Here is a 15,513-nt window from a genome sequence, read left to right on the forward strand (position 1 = left end):
CAGGCGGACATTGTGAGCGTGAGGCTCCATCACGTGGTCACTAATCCCACCACAAAGGAGACGGCAGACCCTCTAACAGGGAAAACTGCTGAGGGCCTGGCGAGTGCTCCCCCACACTGGCTTCAGAAAGCCTACTATTTATTTATTTAGCTTAAAAGAGTATTACATTTTCTTATTCATTTTACACTTGCCTGTGCTAATTTACAAAGCCAAGTGAGTGAATTTATTATTTTTTCCCATCTGAGGCTATGCTAGCTTTGGTTAATGAGGTCTTTTATTTGTTTAACTACACCAGAAATCTCAAGCATATTTCTTGAGATTCCTGTGTCTTAAGCCCAACATGTTAGATTTAAGAGGCAACAAATTACAAGAGGCAACAAATTACAACACTTAGTTTAAATGAAGAAGAGAAAAACTGCCTAAGAAAGGGTAAAATTGACACTAGGAATAGTCTGTATGTGTCAGGGAAGGGATCCTTCCTTTTCCAATCACTGGTGGTTTTTAAAAAATTCAATCAGTATTGCTGGAAATAAGCACCTTTTCACATTAACCAAGGGAAAACTAAAAGCAAAGAAAAACTCAAGTAAAAAAGAACGCAGAATAAACTACATTCCATGATATCTTGTCACTCAGATCACTCTTTTTATGGCACCTCATGTATCAGAATTATTGCTCGAGATTGTCAGAGTTAGTAGTCTCAAACGGCTAGCTTCTAACCATAAGTAATAAAAACAAAACAAAACACTTCTCCACTGGTCAAGTCAGGCTCCAAGGAAACAGTCCATCACTTAAGAAACAATCTTGAGTGCCTTTCCAGGGCTTAAACTAATACACGAGGCACTGGTCACACACGGAAGGATACTCTGGGCGTAGGACGAAGACTGTTACAGAACTTTTAAAAAGTCACAGATCACAAGCGGGAGACCCTGATCTCCAGGGTGGGGAAAGAACGTTCCGGCTCTACGAGGGCAGAGTTCTTCAAAATTCATTCTGAAAGCCACTGATTCAAAATTCCAACGGAACTGTCAAGGTGTGATAATACAAATGTAACAGGCGTTAACTCCACAATTCCGCAGAGACCAGATCCACAGAAGACTCCAAAAGCACGACAGCCTGAGACCACAGCACACGGCGGCCTTGCGACGCTGCCCAAGAATCAGAACCCTCTACTGCTTAAGAGAAGTTACAGCCTGAGACCACAGCACACGGCGGCCTTGCGACGCTGCCCAAGAATCAGAACCCTCTACTGCTTAAGAGAAGTTACAGCCTGAGACCACAGCACACGGCGGCCTTGCAACGGTGCCCAAGAATCAGAACCCTCTACTGCTTAAGAGAAGTTACAGCCTGAGACCACAGCACACGGCGGCCTTGCGACGCTGCCCAAGAATCAGAACCCTCTACTGCTTAAGAGAAGTTACAGCCTGAGACCACAGCACACGGTAGCCTTGCGACGCTGCCCAAGAATCAGAACCCTCTACTGCTTAAGAGAAGTTACAGCCTGAGACCACAGCACACGGCGACCTTGCGACGGTGCCCAAGAATCAGAACCCTCACTGCTTAGAAAGTTACAGCCTGAGACCACAGCACACGGTAGCCTTGCGACGCTGCCCAAGAATCAGAACCTCACTGCTTAAGAGAAGTTACAGCCTGAGACCACAGCACACGGCGGCCTTGCGACGCTGCCCAAGAATCAGAACCCTCTACTGCTTAAGAGAAGTTACAGCCTGAGACCACAGCACACGGCGGCCTTGCGACGGTGCCCAAGAATCAGAACCCTCTACTGCTTAAGAGAAGTTACAGCCTGAGACCACAGCACACGGCGGCCTTGCGACGGTGCCCAAGAATCAGAACCCTCTACTGCTTAAGAGAAGTTACAGCCTGAGACCACAGCACACGGCGGCCTTGCGACGCTGCCCAAGAATCAGAACCCTCTACTGCTTAAGAGAAGTTACAGCCTGAGACCACAGCACACGGCGGCCTTGCGACGGTGCCCAAGAATCAGAACCCTCTACTGCTTAAGAGAAGTTACAGCCTGAGACCACAGCACACGGCGACCTTGCGACGGTGCCCAAGAATCAGAACCCTCTACTGCTTAAGAGAAGTTACAGCCTGAGACCACAGCACACGGCGGCCTTGCGACGCTGCCCAAGAATCAGAACCCTCTACTGCTTAAGAGAAGTTACAGCCTGAGACCACAGCACACGGTGGCCTTGCGACGGTGCCCAAGAATCAGAACTCTCTACTGCTTAAGAGAAGCTACAGCCTGAGACCACAGCACACGGTGGCCTTGCGACGGTGCCCAAGAATCAGAACCCTCTACTGCTTAAGAGAAGTTACAGCCTGAGACCACAGCACACGGTGGCCTTGCGACGCTGCCCAAGAATCAGAACCCTCTACTGCTTAAGAGAAGTTAACGCTTAGTTTTGTGTTCAGCTTTTGTTTTGTTCTGATTAGAATCCCTTCCAAGGGATCTCATCTTACATGTAAATTAAATTACTGTTACTATGACTGATGATTGCCTTAGGTACTGTTTCTGAATTGTTTTCAGTTCAGTCGCTCGGTCATGTCTGACTCTTTGCCACCCCATGGTCGCAAATTATTTTATCTTAAAAAAAAAAAAAAAAAAAAAGGCAGCACCATTACCATTACCAAACACGTGTCCTTGAAATGTTTCTCTTACAGTACTCCCTAAAAGTGTAATCATCTTGTAATCAAAGTCTTACTTGGAAAGTACTGACCACGTTGAATCCTCGGGAACAGTCACGTTTTCTGAATAGGCATCTTTCTAGAGGAAAGCTAAGGCTGACCTTGCCTCTTTTCACACAAACCATGTGTACAGATACACATCACCTACTTATCTGTTCTGGTGATTCAGAGATGACCCATGGAGCGGTGGACTCTACTTCCTCTCCCTGTGAATCTGAGCTTGCCCCGTGACTTGCTGTGACCACAGGAATGCAGTGAAGTTATGCTGGACTACTTCCGAGGCATTCAATCACTTGAAAACACTCTCCCTTGGAGCCAACTGTCATTCAGTGAGGTGGAGAAGCCACGAGGAAGAGACCGAAGCTTGGCATCTGCTGATAGAAGGCTTAGCCCGCCAACCACGTGGGTGAGTGGTGGAAGGCACCCCACCCCGGCACAGCCTCCAGACGACCACCGGCCCGGCCGACAGGACGTCTGCACAAGGAGCGGCCACGGGAGCCCAGGCACCTGGAGAACCACGGGACGGGCCACCAAGTTCCAGCAGCAGAAAACCAGACTTCTGCCAGCGAAATAGAGCACACTCGGGATTTAACTTTTTCTTCGTGACTCAAGGTCCATTGGAGAAGACTCGAGAGTCCCTTGGACTGCAAGGAAATCCAACCAGTCCATCCTAAAGGAAATCAGTCCTGGGGGTTCAATGGAAGGACTGATGCTGAAGCTGAAACTCCAATACTTTGGCTACCTGATGTAAAGAACTGACTCATTGGAAAAGACCCTGATGCTAGGAAAGATTGAAGGGAGGAGGAGAAGGGGACAACAGAGGATGAGATGGTTGGATGGCATCACTGACTTGATGGGACATGAGTTTGAGTAAACTCCGGAAGTTGGTGATGGACAGGGAGGCCTGGTGTGCTATGGTCCATGGGGTCGCGAAGAGTCAGACACGACTGAGGGACTGAACTGAACTGAACTGAACTGAACAAGGGCACCAATGCACTGGCTCCTGTAACAGAATGAGGTTTCCAGATTTCCCTGAAGTGACGGGGGTCAGAGGCCAGACTGTGGCCACAGAGCCCTCCTTGCCCGGGGATGTGGCCCCCACGTCACACGGTCGCTCTTCCCTGGTGAGGCTCCCATCTGCTTCTCCCACTCTCCTACACGGTGCTGAGAACCAGGCAGCCTTGTTGCACAGAAACGCCTGTGAAGGCTGAGTCCACAAAGGGCTCTACGCTGACCCCAGTCTGAAGGGTAAAGCGATGAAGCCTGCGACACCTATTTTCAGCTCTCTCTGGACCTGTTTTTCTTTCTTTTGGTCTATCTTTATTTATTTGGGCTTCCCTGCTGGCTCAGTTGGTAAAGAATCCACCTGCAATGCAGGAGACCCCGGTTTGATTCCTGGGTCAGGAAGATCCCCTGGAGAGGGGAAAGGATACCCACTGCAGTATTCTTGGGCTTCCCTGTGGCTCAGCCGGTAAAGAATCTGCCTGCAATGCGGGAAACCTGGGTTCGATCCCTGGGTTGGGAAGATCCCCTGGAGAAGGGAAAGGCAACCCACTCCAGTACTCTGGCCTGGAGAATTCCACGGACTGTACAGTCCATGGGGTCGCAACGAGTTGAACACGACTGACCGACTTTCACTTTATCTATTTAACTGGAGGATAACGGGCTTTACAATGTTGTGCTTCTGCTGTACAACAACACGAGTCAGCTGTGAGCATACGTATGTCCCTTCCCTCTCGAGACCCCAGCCCCTCATCCCCTCCCTCCCAGGCATCACGGAGCGTCAGGCTGGGCTCCCCGCGCTGTACAGCAGCTTACAGCAGCTTCCCACTGGCGGTTTTACGCAGGTGGTGGTACGTGTCAAGGCTGCTCTTTAGATTTGTCCCACTCTCTCCTTCCCCTGCTGTGTCCACAAGACCCTTTTACTGTCCTACAGACTGAGTTCCCGATTTGGAGGGGCACGTGGCTGAGTTTTGAGTCTACCAACTCGCAAGACAGACACACACACCTCTCCTCACTGATTCAGCAACTGGCGGGATCCATGTCAATCACTTGCTCCTGTCATCGTTGTTCAGTCACTCAGTTCTGTCTGACTCTTCACGACCCCATGGACTGTAGCCCGCCACGCTCCTCTGTCCATGGGATTTCCCAAGCAAGAGTACTGGAGTGGGCGGCCGTTTCCTTCTCTGGGGTATCTTCCTGACCCAGGGATTGAACCTGAGTCTCCAGGACTGGCAGGTGGATTCTTTACTACTGAGCCACCAAGGAAGCCCCACTTGCCCCCAGATGTAATTAAATACACACAAGAGATTCCAGTCCTGGCCTTTGGCAAATTTAATAGTAGCAACCTAAATAAGGGAAAACAAGTAATACAGGCTACACATCACTCAAAATAAAAATGTTACCTGTCCTGATATAAATATAAACTACATTCTATGACAAGAATTTTAAATCTGAAAGCAAACTGGCATTTCTTCATTTTTCAAAGCTATCCTACATGAGACTGTAGATCACATAATTTGTCAAAGACTGCTCTCTGAAGTGAATCTATTACAACTCTTAAATGAGCATTTATGAAAATAATACATTATCCAGCATAACATGAAACTGCCTCACCAAGAAAAGAATCAGAAGTTAACACGTGGCTAATGAGCTACATGTTGGCCATTTATATTTTGGCTCTGGGCCAGTAATTCTAGAAATGTAAATGAAGTCCATAGACAAGGATAAAGCTTTCAGGGACTAAGTCAAATAACGTGGTGGAATTTGTCCTGAATAACCGTTCCACCGTTTGATGCTCCTCTTCTGCATTTCCCCGTCATGTTCAACAGAATATCAATGGGTGCTTCACACCTACCAAACCTCACCTGTACAATTTCAGCAAGTGCACAGGTCTGGCGGCCCCCAACACTGAGTCTCTCTGTAAAAGGCTGGTGAGCTCTCACCCTGTTTCGCGGCTCTGATGCCACCGTTTGTGGAGGTCTCCCCGTTTATATGTCCCGTCAAGCCTCTCTCCCGGAACCCCAGTCTCGTGTATTCAACTACCTACTAGTCATCTCCAAGCCTCTCTCCTGGAACTCCAGTCTCGTGTATTCAACTACCTACTAGTCATCTCCAAGCCTCTCTCCCGGAACTCCAGTCTCGTGTATTCAACTACCTACTAGTCATCTCCAATGTGGATACTTAGCCGACATTTAAAACTGTATGTACCCAAAGCTGAGCGCTGACATCTGCCCCAAAGCCATACATCTGGGCTGCTCATCTTCTTCCTTTTAACTGCTCAGACCCCAAAATATGAACGTAGTATTCTTCATTTTTCTTTATCTCAAATCCCATCTCTGATCCATCAATGGACTTGCCAGACAGAACAGCAGCATCCAAAGATGTGCGTGTCCAAAGGCCTGGGATCTTCAAAATGTACTCTGCTTGACAAGAGGGCTGCAGATGTGATCAAGTTGAGGACCTTGGCCAAGGGAGATCGAGCTGCTGGGTCTGAGCTAATCGCAGGGTCTGAAAATCAGAGACCCCTTCTCAGGTTTAGTCAGAGGGGACACGACCGTGGAAGAAGGGTTGGGGAGATGTGATGCTTTTGGCTCTGAGGAGGGAGGGCGGGCTTGTGAGCCACAATGTGGTGATCTCTAGAAGCTGGGAAACCAAGGAAAGGAATTCTCTCCTAGAGTGTCTAGAAAGCACCATAGCCCTGCCTGATTTTAAACAAGTGATGAACATTTAAAAACATGTATTTTAATTTTTATTTCTTTATTTGGCTGTGCTAGGTCTTAGTCACAACACGTGGGATCTCTAGTTGAGACGTGCAGCATCAACTCTTAGTTGGGGCCTGTGGGATCTAGTTCCCTGGCCAGGACTCCAACCCGAGCCCCCTGCATTGAGAGTGCAGAGGCTTAGCCACTGGACCACAGGGAAATCCCAAACCATGACAAACTAACTTCTAACTGAAGCAAATTATGATAATAAATTACCACTAAATTTGCGGTAATTTGTTACAGGAGCAATAGTTAACTAACACATCTGGTCATGCCCGTTCTACCTTCAAAATATATCAAAACCCCCGTAACTTCCACCATGAACAGCCAGTCTGAGCACTAACCTCTCATCTGGATTACTTCAGCAGCCTCGAGACTGGCCTTGGTTCCACCCTTAGTCTCTTGAAGTCAAAGAGATCCTAGTAAAGTCTACTTAGGTCTCCTCTGCTCAAAAATTTCTCATGATTTAGAAACTTCACCTTACTCCAAGGAAAAACCACAATCCTTAACAGGACCTGCAAGGCCTGTGGGATCCAGAGGCATCACCTGCCTGCCCGTTTCCCTGGCTCCCTCTCTCACTCACACTTCTCTGCTCAAGCGGCCCCCTCACTGTTCCTCAAACACACGGCACACACCTGCTTCAGGACTTCATACCCGCTCTGCTCTCCGCCTGAAACGCTCCTTTCCTCCGATACCCAAACAGCCAGCTCCCTTATTTTCCTAAAGACCTTCATCAAACGTCAACTCTGCCACGGGGGGCTTTCCTGCCACGGGTCTGCCCTGTCTGAACTTTCAGCCACGCCCCTGTGCCCCACACCCACTCCCCTAGCTCCTTAGCCTGCTCTGTTTCCTCTTCACATCTGTTTATTGTTGGAGCCCTCCACCGGAAGGCAGGCACCTCGAGTTGGGGAGGTGTCTGTTTTTCTCCCTGCCTTTACGGCAGAGTTGGCACATGGAAAGCATTCAACAGATACTTGCTGAATGAATCAATGATGTTGCTAGCACACCAGGGTACTGCTGTTCAACTATCCGGGTTGCCCTCTGTTCAGTCAGTGACCAAGTCCTTCAAATGTCACCGCATTCTGTCCCTTTCATCTCGCCTTTCATCCCAGACGTCCGTGGCCACCTGCCTGTCTCCCCAGGCGCTCCACTGCAATCCTCGTGCACAGATCTGCACTTTCATTATATTACTCTACTTAAAGTTCCAGTTGGCTGACTACCGGTGCATCAATAGAGCTGAAACACTTCTGTTAGGAACTCACTATGTTTCTGGATTTCAGTGACTTTTTTGCCCCCGAATATGACACAGAATAGACCCTTGCTGTTTTTAAAGGTTACGGCCTGAGAGTCTGGTGAATTAGCACATCCATCAACTGAAATATCTGCGAGCTTAAGTTTTTGCATGAACCATACACTGAAATCACAAATTAGCTCCTTTTTCAACATTTCTTAGAGCTGCTTTTTTCTTGATGAATGAGAAGAGTGGTTGTGTAGAAAATCAGTTACACTGAGATTCACACAGCAGCGTGCCTCAAGCACGCTCCGGCAGACCCCCTGATCTTTCCGGTCACTTGTCAATAACCAATATGAGGAGGCAACATCCCTAAGGATTAGGGAACTACTGAACCATCTGTACTACACACTATCTTTCTTTTCAGTCTCTCTACTCGAACCACCATCGAGCTATACCCTCTTTGGCAATTTCCACAGTCTGAACTCAGATACAGTGGGTTTTGATTAGCAATCAGAGGTTCAATCACCTTCTGTCCTTTGGGGATTTTATGCTTTTAAGACTAACATCTGATTGTGTTTTATTACAGGTATTATTCTCAATCTAATAGGTTTTCTCTGTTCTCAAGTCTTCTCATCTTCAATGCCTGCATTTTCATGTCTTCCGTTTTCTTATTCAACCAATATTTGACTGTCTACTAAGTATCTGGCCTGTGAACATACGAGTGACTCATATGCACAGGTGAACATACAAGTGACATGTGAACAGGCAGGGCTGGGTCCCGTCCTCATGGGGCTTACAGTCTAGCTGAAAACGAAGGTGGGGGTCAAAAAAGACTCTTAATCTTGTAGTCAAATAAGGAAGACTTCCTGGTAGCTCAGATGGTAAAGAATCTGCCTGCAGTGCGGGAGACCTGGGTTCCATCTCTGGGTCAGGAAGATCCTCTGGAGAAGAGAATGGGTACCCCCTCCAGTGTTCTTGCCTGGAGAATCCCATGGACAGAGAAGCCTGGTGGGCCACAGTCCATGGGGTCGGGAGAATCCCATGGACAGAGAAGCCTGGTGGGCCACAGTCCATGGGGTCGCAAAAAGTGGGACACGACTAAGTGACTAACACTTCACCTTCTTTCAAGTAAGCAGAAGAAGGAAGAATGACAGGTATGCAATAGAAAAGGAAAGATCCAGGGACAGGTGCATTCACAGATGAGACAAGGGCCAAATCAGGGAAGACTGGATAAGCTATTAATAAAACTATTAAGTTTTATTTTAAATGCCATGGGCCTAACTCAGTCATTTCTTGATTAAAATTTTTATCTTTTCAACATTTTGCTTTTCTTTACAATTTTGTTAAATCTAATGTGTTACTCAATTTTCCAAATATTACCTATGATTTTTCTAATATCTACCTTCAGCTTTCTTAATTACTAGTGCATGACAAGTTCTAGGAGAGCTGGTGCCAACTGAATGTAAATGGCAGAATGGAATGGATACAGGAATTATGAGCAAGCTTAACGAACAGGGCAGTAAGAGAAACCAGTAAATGGCAGAATGGAATGGATACTGGAATTATGAGCAAGCTTACCGAACAGGGCAGTAAGAGAAACCAGCAAATCACATTCAAGTGAAAAATTATCAGAAATATTAAAAACTAAACACCACTTCTTGACTATTTAAAACTATTTTCACAAAGGCCTGTGAAAATAGGTCTTTTCTATGCTCTAACTCATAGCCGGTCCTTTTTTATCCCCACTGCTTAGGAAAAGTGCTCTGGGGAAAACACACTTACACAAACACCTTGCCTTTTAAACAATTATTCTTTTAATGTGACTGACAAATTTGTTTTGACACTATTTATGTGACCAACGCATTTTTCTTGAAGAATTTGTGCTAATTTTTATTGAAAGTTTTTAAAATAATTTAATAACTATTTAAAGTCTCTTCATATTCTGCAGAAGAGGAAATTATTTATTATTCAAATGTTTGCAAACAGAATTAAATGGAGAGTCCAGTAACTTCTTAAAAATCCTAGAGGATGTCCCTGGTGTTCAGTGGTTAAGAGTACACCTTGCAATGCGGGGGACACGGGCTCGATCCCTGGTTCTGGAAGATCCCACATGTTGCAGAGCAACTAAGTCCAAGTACCACAATCACTGAGCCCATGCTCTGGGGCCCTTGAGCTGCTACTGAAGCCCGAGTGCCTAGAGCCTGAGTTCTGCAGCAAGAGAAGCCACCCGAAGGAGAAGCCTGTGCCCCACAGCAAAGAGCAGACACCGCTCGCGCATCTAGAGCAAAGCCCCGCCACACAGCTACAAAAACCCAGCATGGCCAAAAATAAGTAAGTCTTTCTAATGGATGTGAATCTGAGCAAACTCCCGGAGACAGTAAAGGACAGGGAAGCCTGGGGTCCTGCAGTCCTTGGGGTCGCAAAGAGTCGGACACGACTTAGTGGCTGAACACCGAACAAGGGGAGCGACTTAGTAAAAGGAAACATCTGTCTAGGTGGAATCTTTGGAACAACGCTGGACACTAACGCAAACTCAGCACACGTACTCGACACATTCACTCAGGCTTTCACGTGGCGTCCTCTAGCTCTAGGTTTATGACAGACTTCCTAAGGTCAAGATCCACTTCTGAGTCTTCTCTGCAGAGTCTACAACGTAACACAGGCCTTTGCTAAGATTATGTGACCAATAATAAACAATATACTCGTGAACCATGATGACAAGGTTTAGAACAAAGGAAGGTTAATGAGGCATTACAAGTGAATAATGACTGTCCTCAGAATAGAGGGCTGTTATTTCTTTGGAGAACAGGATCATTAGTTTCATATTCCACACCAACCCTATTCAAAGTGCTTGTTTGTGACACGATAAGGAGCTTGCACTGCAGTGTAAGTTAACTGGCTGCTTCCTTCCCTGAAGAAATCCTGCTATTACCCTGAACTAACAGTATGATTAGGGCCACAGTCTATTTACATTCTGGCACCAGCTCCTAATCTCACTGCAAACCAGTAAGTCTGTGGACTGACACTGGTCTGCACACTGCACTTTGAAAACAAAGGTCCTATCCAACCACCGAAGCTGGACTAGTACTAAGGACAGCGATAATGATAATGAGGATGATTCTACCAATTAGCCTTTACAGAGTGCTTACTGGGCGCCAGATGCTAGAAGTACTTAAGCAGTTTATATGGATTATTTCATTTAAACTCTTAAGGACCCCATGAGGGTTTACTTTATTATTTCCATTTTTTTTAATGAGGAAATTTAAGCCTTCAGAAGCTTAGTTAATTCACTCAGCTTTGAGCTGCTCAGCTGGGGTAGAGCAGGTGCTGAAGTCCTGCAGTCTGCTCTCAGCTTCGCCCCAGGTATGTGTCCCAGGCACGGGTCTAGGGTGTGCTCGACTGTGTCGCACCACGCTGCTCCCTGCCTGCGTTAAAGAACTGCAGCAGGCTCCCGCGGCAACACTGTGGGTAGAGAACCACTCGACATTACAGGAGGTACCAGGCAGGGTGGCCGGGAAAACATACCATATGACAACAGTTCTTCACGGAAAGGAAAACATAGCTGTAATCCCCCATATTGAGAGCTGCAGTCAAATATCTAATACGAAAACTTTATTTTCCAGGTGTATTTTATTTTAATCAAAAACAATGGACTTAACATAACTGGGCTTTTAAGAAGATTACTCCTTTGCTTTCCTTTGTTTTAATGGCTCAGAGCTCCCCAAAGCACATCCTATTGTATACTGTCATCCTGCTTATTTAACTTACATGCAGAGTACAGCATGTGAAAAGCCGGGCTGGATGAAGCACACACTGGAATCAAGATTATTGGGAGAAACATCAATAACCTCAGATATGTAGACGACACCAGCCTTAGGTCAGAAAGTAAAGAATTCAAGAGCCTCTTGATGAAGGTGAAAGAGGAGAGTGAAAAAGCTGTCTTAAAACTCAACACTGAAAAAATGAAGAACATGGCATCAGGTCCAATCACTTCATGGCAAATAGATAGGGAAACAATGGAAACAGTGACAGACTTTTATTTTCTTGGGCTCCAAAATCACTGTGGATGGTGACTGCAGCCATGAAATTATAAACACTCGCTCCTTGGAAGAAAAGCTATGACAGACCTAGACAGCATATTAAAAAGCAGAGACATTACTTTGCTGACAAAGGTCTGTATAGTCAAAGCTATGGTTTTTCCAGTAGTCACGTAGAGATGTGACAGCTGAACAATAAAAAAGGCTGAGCACCAAAGAACTGATGCTTTTGAACTGTGATGTTGGAGAAATTCCTGAGAGTCCCTTGGACAGCAAGGAGATCAAGCCTGTCAGTCCTAAAGGAAATCAACCCTGAATATTCACTGGAAGGACTGATGCTGAAGTTGAAGCTCCAATACTTGGGCCACCTGATTCGAAGAGCTGACTCATCAGAAAAGACCCTGATGCTGGGAAAGATTGAAGGCAGGAGGAGAAGGGGACGACAGAAGATGAGATGGTTGGATGGCATCATTGACTCAATGGACATGAGTTTGGGCAAGCTCTGGGAGTTGGTGACGGACAGGGAAGCCTGGTGTGCTGCAGTCCATGGGGTCGCAAAAAGTTGGACACAACTAAGCGACTGAACAACAACAACAATGGTTTCTAGTGGAAGAGCTTGGCAGGTTACAGTCCATGGGGTTGAAAAGAGTCAGACACAACCAAGCGATATCTCAATAATAATAATATACCAAACACAGCTTGAATAATCAATCCTGCACAATTTTTTTTCAAGAATCCTACATTCTACTGGCAATTTGCACATACAGAAAGACTTCCCAAGCTCAATCAATGTTTGTGTATCATAATAACATATTACTCCCTACATGTAAGTCTATAAATCAAGGGTTTTGTTAGAATTTCAAATGGCTGGGCCACTCAGTGCTTTTTAACACTATTTTGACGATTATTTTTACTGGATAATATTCTAAAAACTAACACTTGAGTAAAAGCAAAGTTAATAAAGTATACTAAAATATTAATTTGACTTATTTATGCAGTCTAGTTAGATATCTGAACAAAATGCGTGAGCCAATCAAAGTTGAAAACTAAAAATAGGCTATTGCCAGTCTCCTTAAGGAAGTCACCATATTTATTTTACCTACAACATACACAAAATGAACTTTCATACAACTTCTTTATCAGACAGTATTGCTTGGGGCATTATCATACCTCCTGAAGTTATATTCTACTTGAATTGTTGCTCTCAACGAGATTGTGAAAAACGAAAAATACGAGGAACCTTTTTCACTAAGTATGTGTGTGTGTGCGTGTTCAGTCGGTCATGTCCGACTCTCTGCGACCCCATGGACTGTAGCCCACCAGGCTCCTCTGTGAGTGGGATTCTCCAGGCAAGAGTACTGGAGTGGGCTGTCATTTCCTCCTCCATGCTAACAAAGTAATGGGTAGCCATTCTGCACCAACTTTATTAAAACAAGAATCAATCGATAAACTACGTTGCGCACTCTAAGGCAGGTGGAGGAAAACAGAACCACTTCAGGGACTGCCAACACACGAGCCCGGAAGAGCAGGGGTTCTGTTCTGTTCATCTCTCCAGATTTTCTGGCCCCTCCTCTCTAGTCTCTGTACCCCAGAGTTTTATCCCCAACCCTCTTCTCACTGCACATACCTCCCCAGAGAATCTCACTCACATTTTAACTTCAATCACTGAGTGCTTCACCCGAGTTCCAGCTTCATCTCAGACTTCCTTCTACAGCACCAGAGCCACACGTCCAAGTACTACTTATGGGATGTCCCAACTTAGATAACAGGCAATTTCAGGGTTAACGTTCAAAACTGAACTTGTCATCTACCCCATTCTCACACTTCTGAGAAAGAAAACGCTTCTTTCACATTCCTGATTCAGCAACTGACAGAACAATGCCCGTCAGCAGGAAGTCATCCCTGGCTTCTCCCCCACCTCCACGTCCAGCACCTCCAAGGCTGCTGATTTCACCTCGCTCAGCGGCCCCTCCTCCTGATTCCCGACACCATCACCACCAGAGCCTTCGTTTTTCACAGAATTGCTGCAAAATCTCCAGTTTTGCTTTTCTGCCTCTATCTGTGGCTCTCCGTCAACGTGACGTCATTCACAGGCTGCCAGTGATCTCTGTCAAATGCAAAACTGGTCATGTCACTGATTCAAGTGCTTTTTATTACCTTCAAGACAAAAGCCTCACTCCCGGGTTCTTTTTGACTTAGTCTGTATTTGCTTCTCCAGTCTTCCAGAATGTTCTCTCTGCTCCAGCCACAATCCTATCCCCTGTACCTCTGCCCAATCTCTTCCTCTGCCTGGGAGGTTCCCCTGCCCTTACAGACAATCAATCCATCGAGTCACTTCCTAGTCCTGTCCCTCCTGGAGAAGAAATCCAGGTCCCAGGAAGTACCTAACACATTATAGGTGCCCACCGAATATTTGCTGTGTGTATGCTGGAGTTAATGACAACCCTTTACATTTAATGCATTATTTGCAATATACGAGGAATTTTCATTCACATCTATAATCACATTTGACAACCACTGCAGGTTTTATCATCCTAAGTTATCAGTGATGAAATAATGGCCCCTGACTTTCCCAAGATGGAAGAGCAGGAATTAATGCAATCATCCCTGACTAAAGGCTTGTCCTCTATTATTATCCTACTTAATTATCAGGTACATACTGAAAACCCACTATGAGCTAACCTAGAAGAAGCTAAACCCAGAAGCAGCCTAGGTCATGGACTTAGCTCTAAAATGTTTAATCTCAACAGAGGCACAAGACCCATACACACAAAAAAAAAAATGAGAGAAAATTCTACAAGATAGTATAGTATATATATAAAATAGATAACCAATAGGGACCTACTGTATACACAGAAAACTATATTCAATATCTTATAATATTGAAAAGAATCTTTAAGGTAAAAGTATCTGAGAAGGAACATATATGTATATATATATGGCTAAATCACTGTACTATACACCTGAAACTAACACGATATCGTAAATTAACTATACCTCAATTTAAAAAAAGTCTAAGAAAAAAAAAGAAAGTATAGTGTAGTATCGGGCTAAGTGCCAAAGTGCGTAGTGACCCAGGGAGGAACAGAAGTGCACTCAGTGGCACTCACCTATCCTGGGGGCTTCCTGGGCTCAGGGGGTAAAATAACCCTCTGCCAATGCATGAGATGCAGAAGACGCGGGTTTGACTCCTGGGTTGGGAAGTTCCCCTGGAGAAAGGAATGGCAAGCTGCTCCAGTGTTCTTGCCTGGAAAATCCCATAGACAGAGGAGCCTGGTGGGCCGCAGTCCAGGGGGTTGCAGGGTCGGACACGACTGAGTGACGGCATGAACACACGCGCGCCCACCCTGGAGAGGCCCTCCAGACAGGAGATGGGGGAGAGGGCAGCATGGCTCTGTAGCCCAGTTATACCATGAGTGATTAAAAGGGCTAACAGAGAGGCATTTCTTAAGTCCAACAATTTGAGTGCAGACCATGACAGGTCTGGAGGACAGAAAGGAAACAGCAAAAATGGAAATATAATTGTTTTCTGTCTTTGAACAAATTCCTTCTGAGTTTTAGAAAGTAACAGAGGGAAGAGTTCCCTCACTATGGAAAAACAGAAATCCAGAAACAAAAATGAAAACTTTCTCTGACTTATGAGAGTAAGTTTATGAAACAGAAGTACATTCATCTGCTTTATTTTCCTTCTTTCCTTTTGAAATCATCCTACTTGAATTAAACCACGTTAACTTCCTAAGGGAATTACTTTTACTTTGAATTCTGATGTGGA

At 45.6% G+C, this 15,513-nt stretch overlaps 1 protein-coding gene across 1 annotated transcript in view; it reads right to left on the minus strand.

Moving 5' to 3' along the window:
- The window catches only part of DHX32 (DEAH-box helicase 32 (putative)), a 54,329-nt gene that overhangs the window by 36,116 nt on the left and 2,700 nt on the right, over window positions 1–15,513 (minus strand). The gene's annotated exons all lie outside the window — the stretch shown is intronic.

This window comes from Bos javanicus, chromosome 26 (assembly GCF_032452875.1).
Source record: "Bos javanicus breed banteng chromosome 26, ARS-OSU_banteng_1.0, whole genome shotgun sequence".
Classification (NCBI taxonomy): Eukaryota; Metazoa; Chordata; class Mammalia; order Artiodactyla; family Bovidae; genus Bos; species Bos javanicus.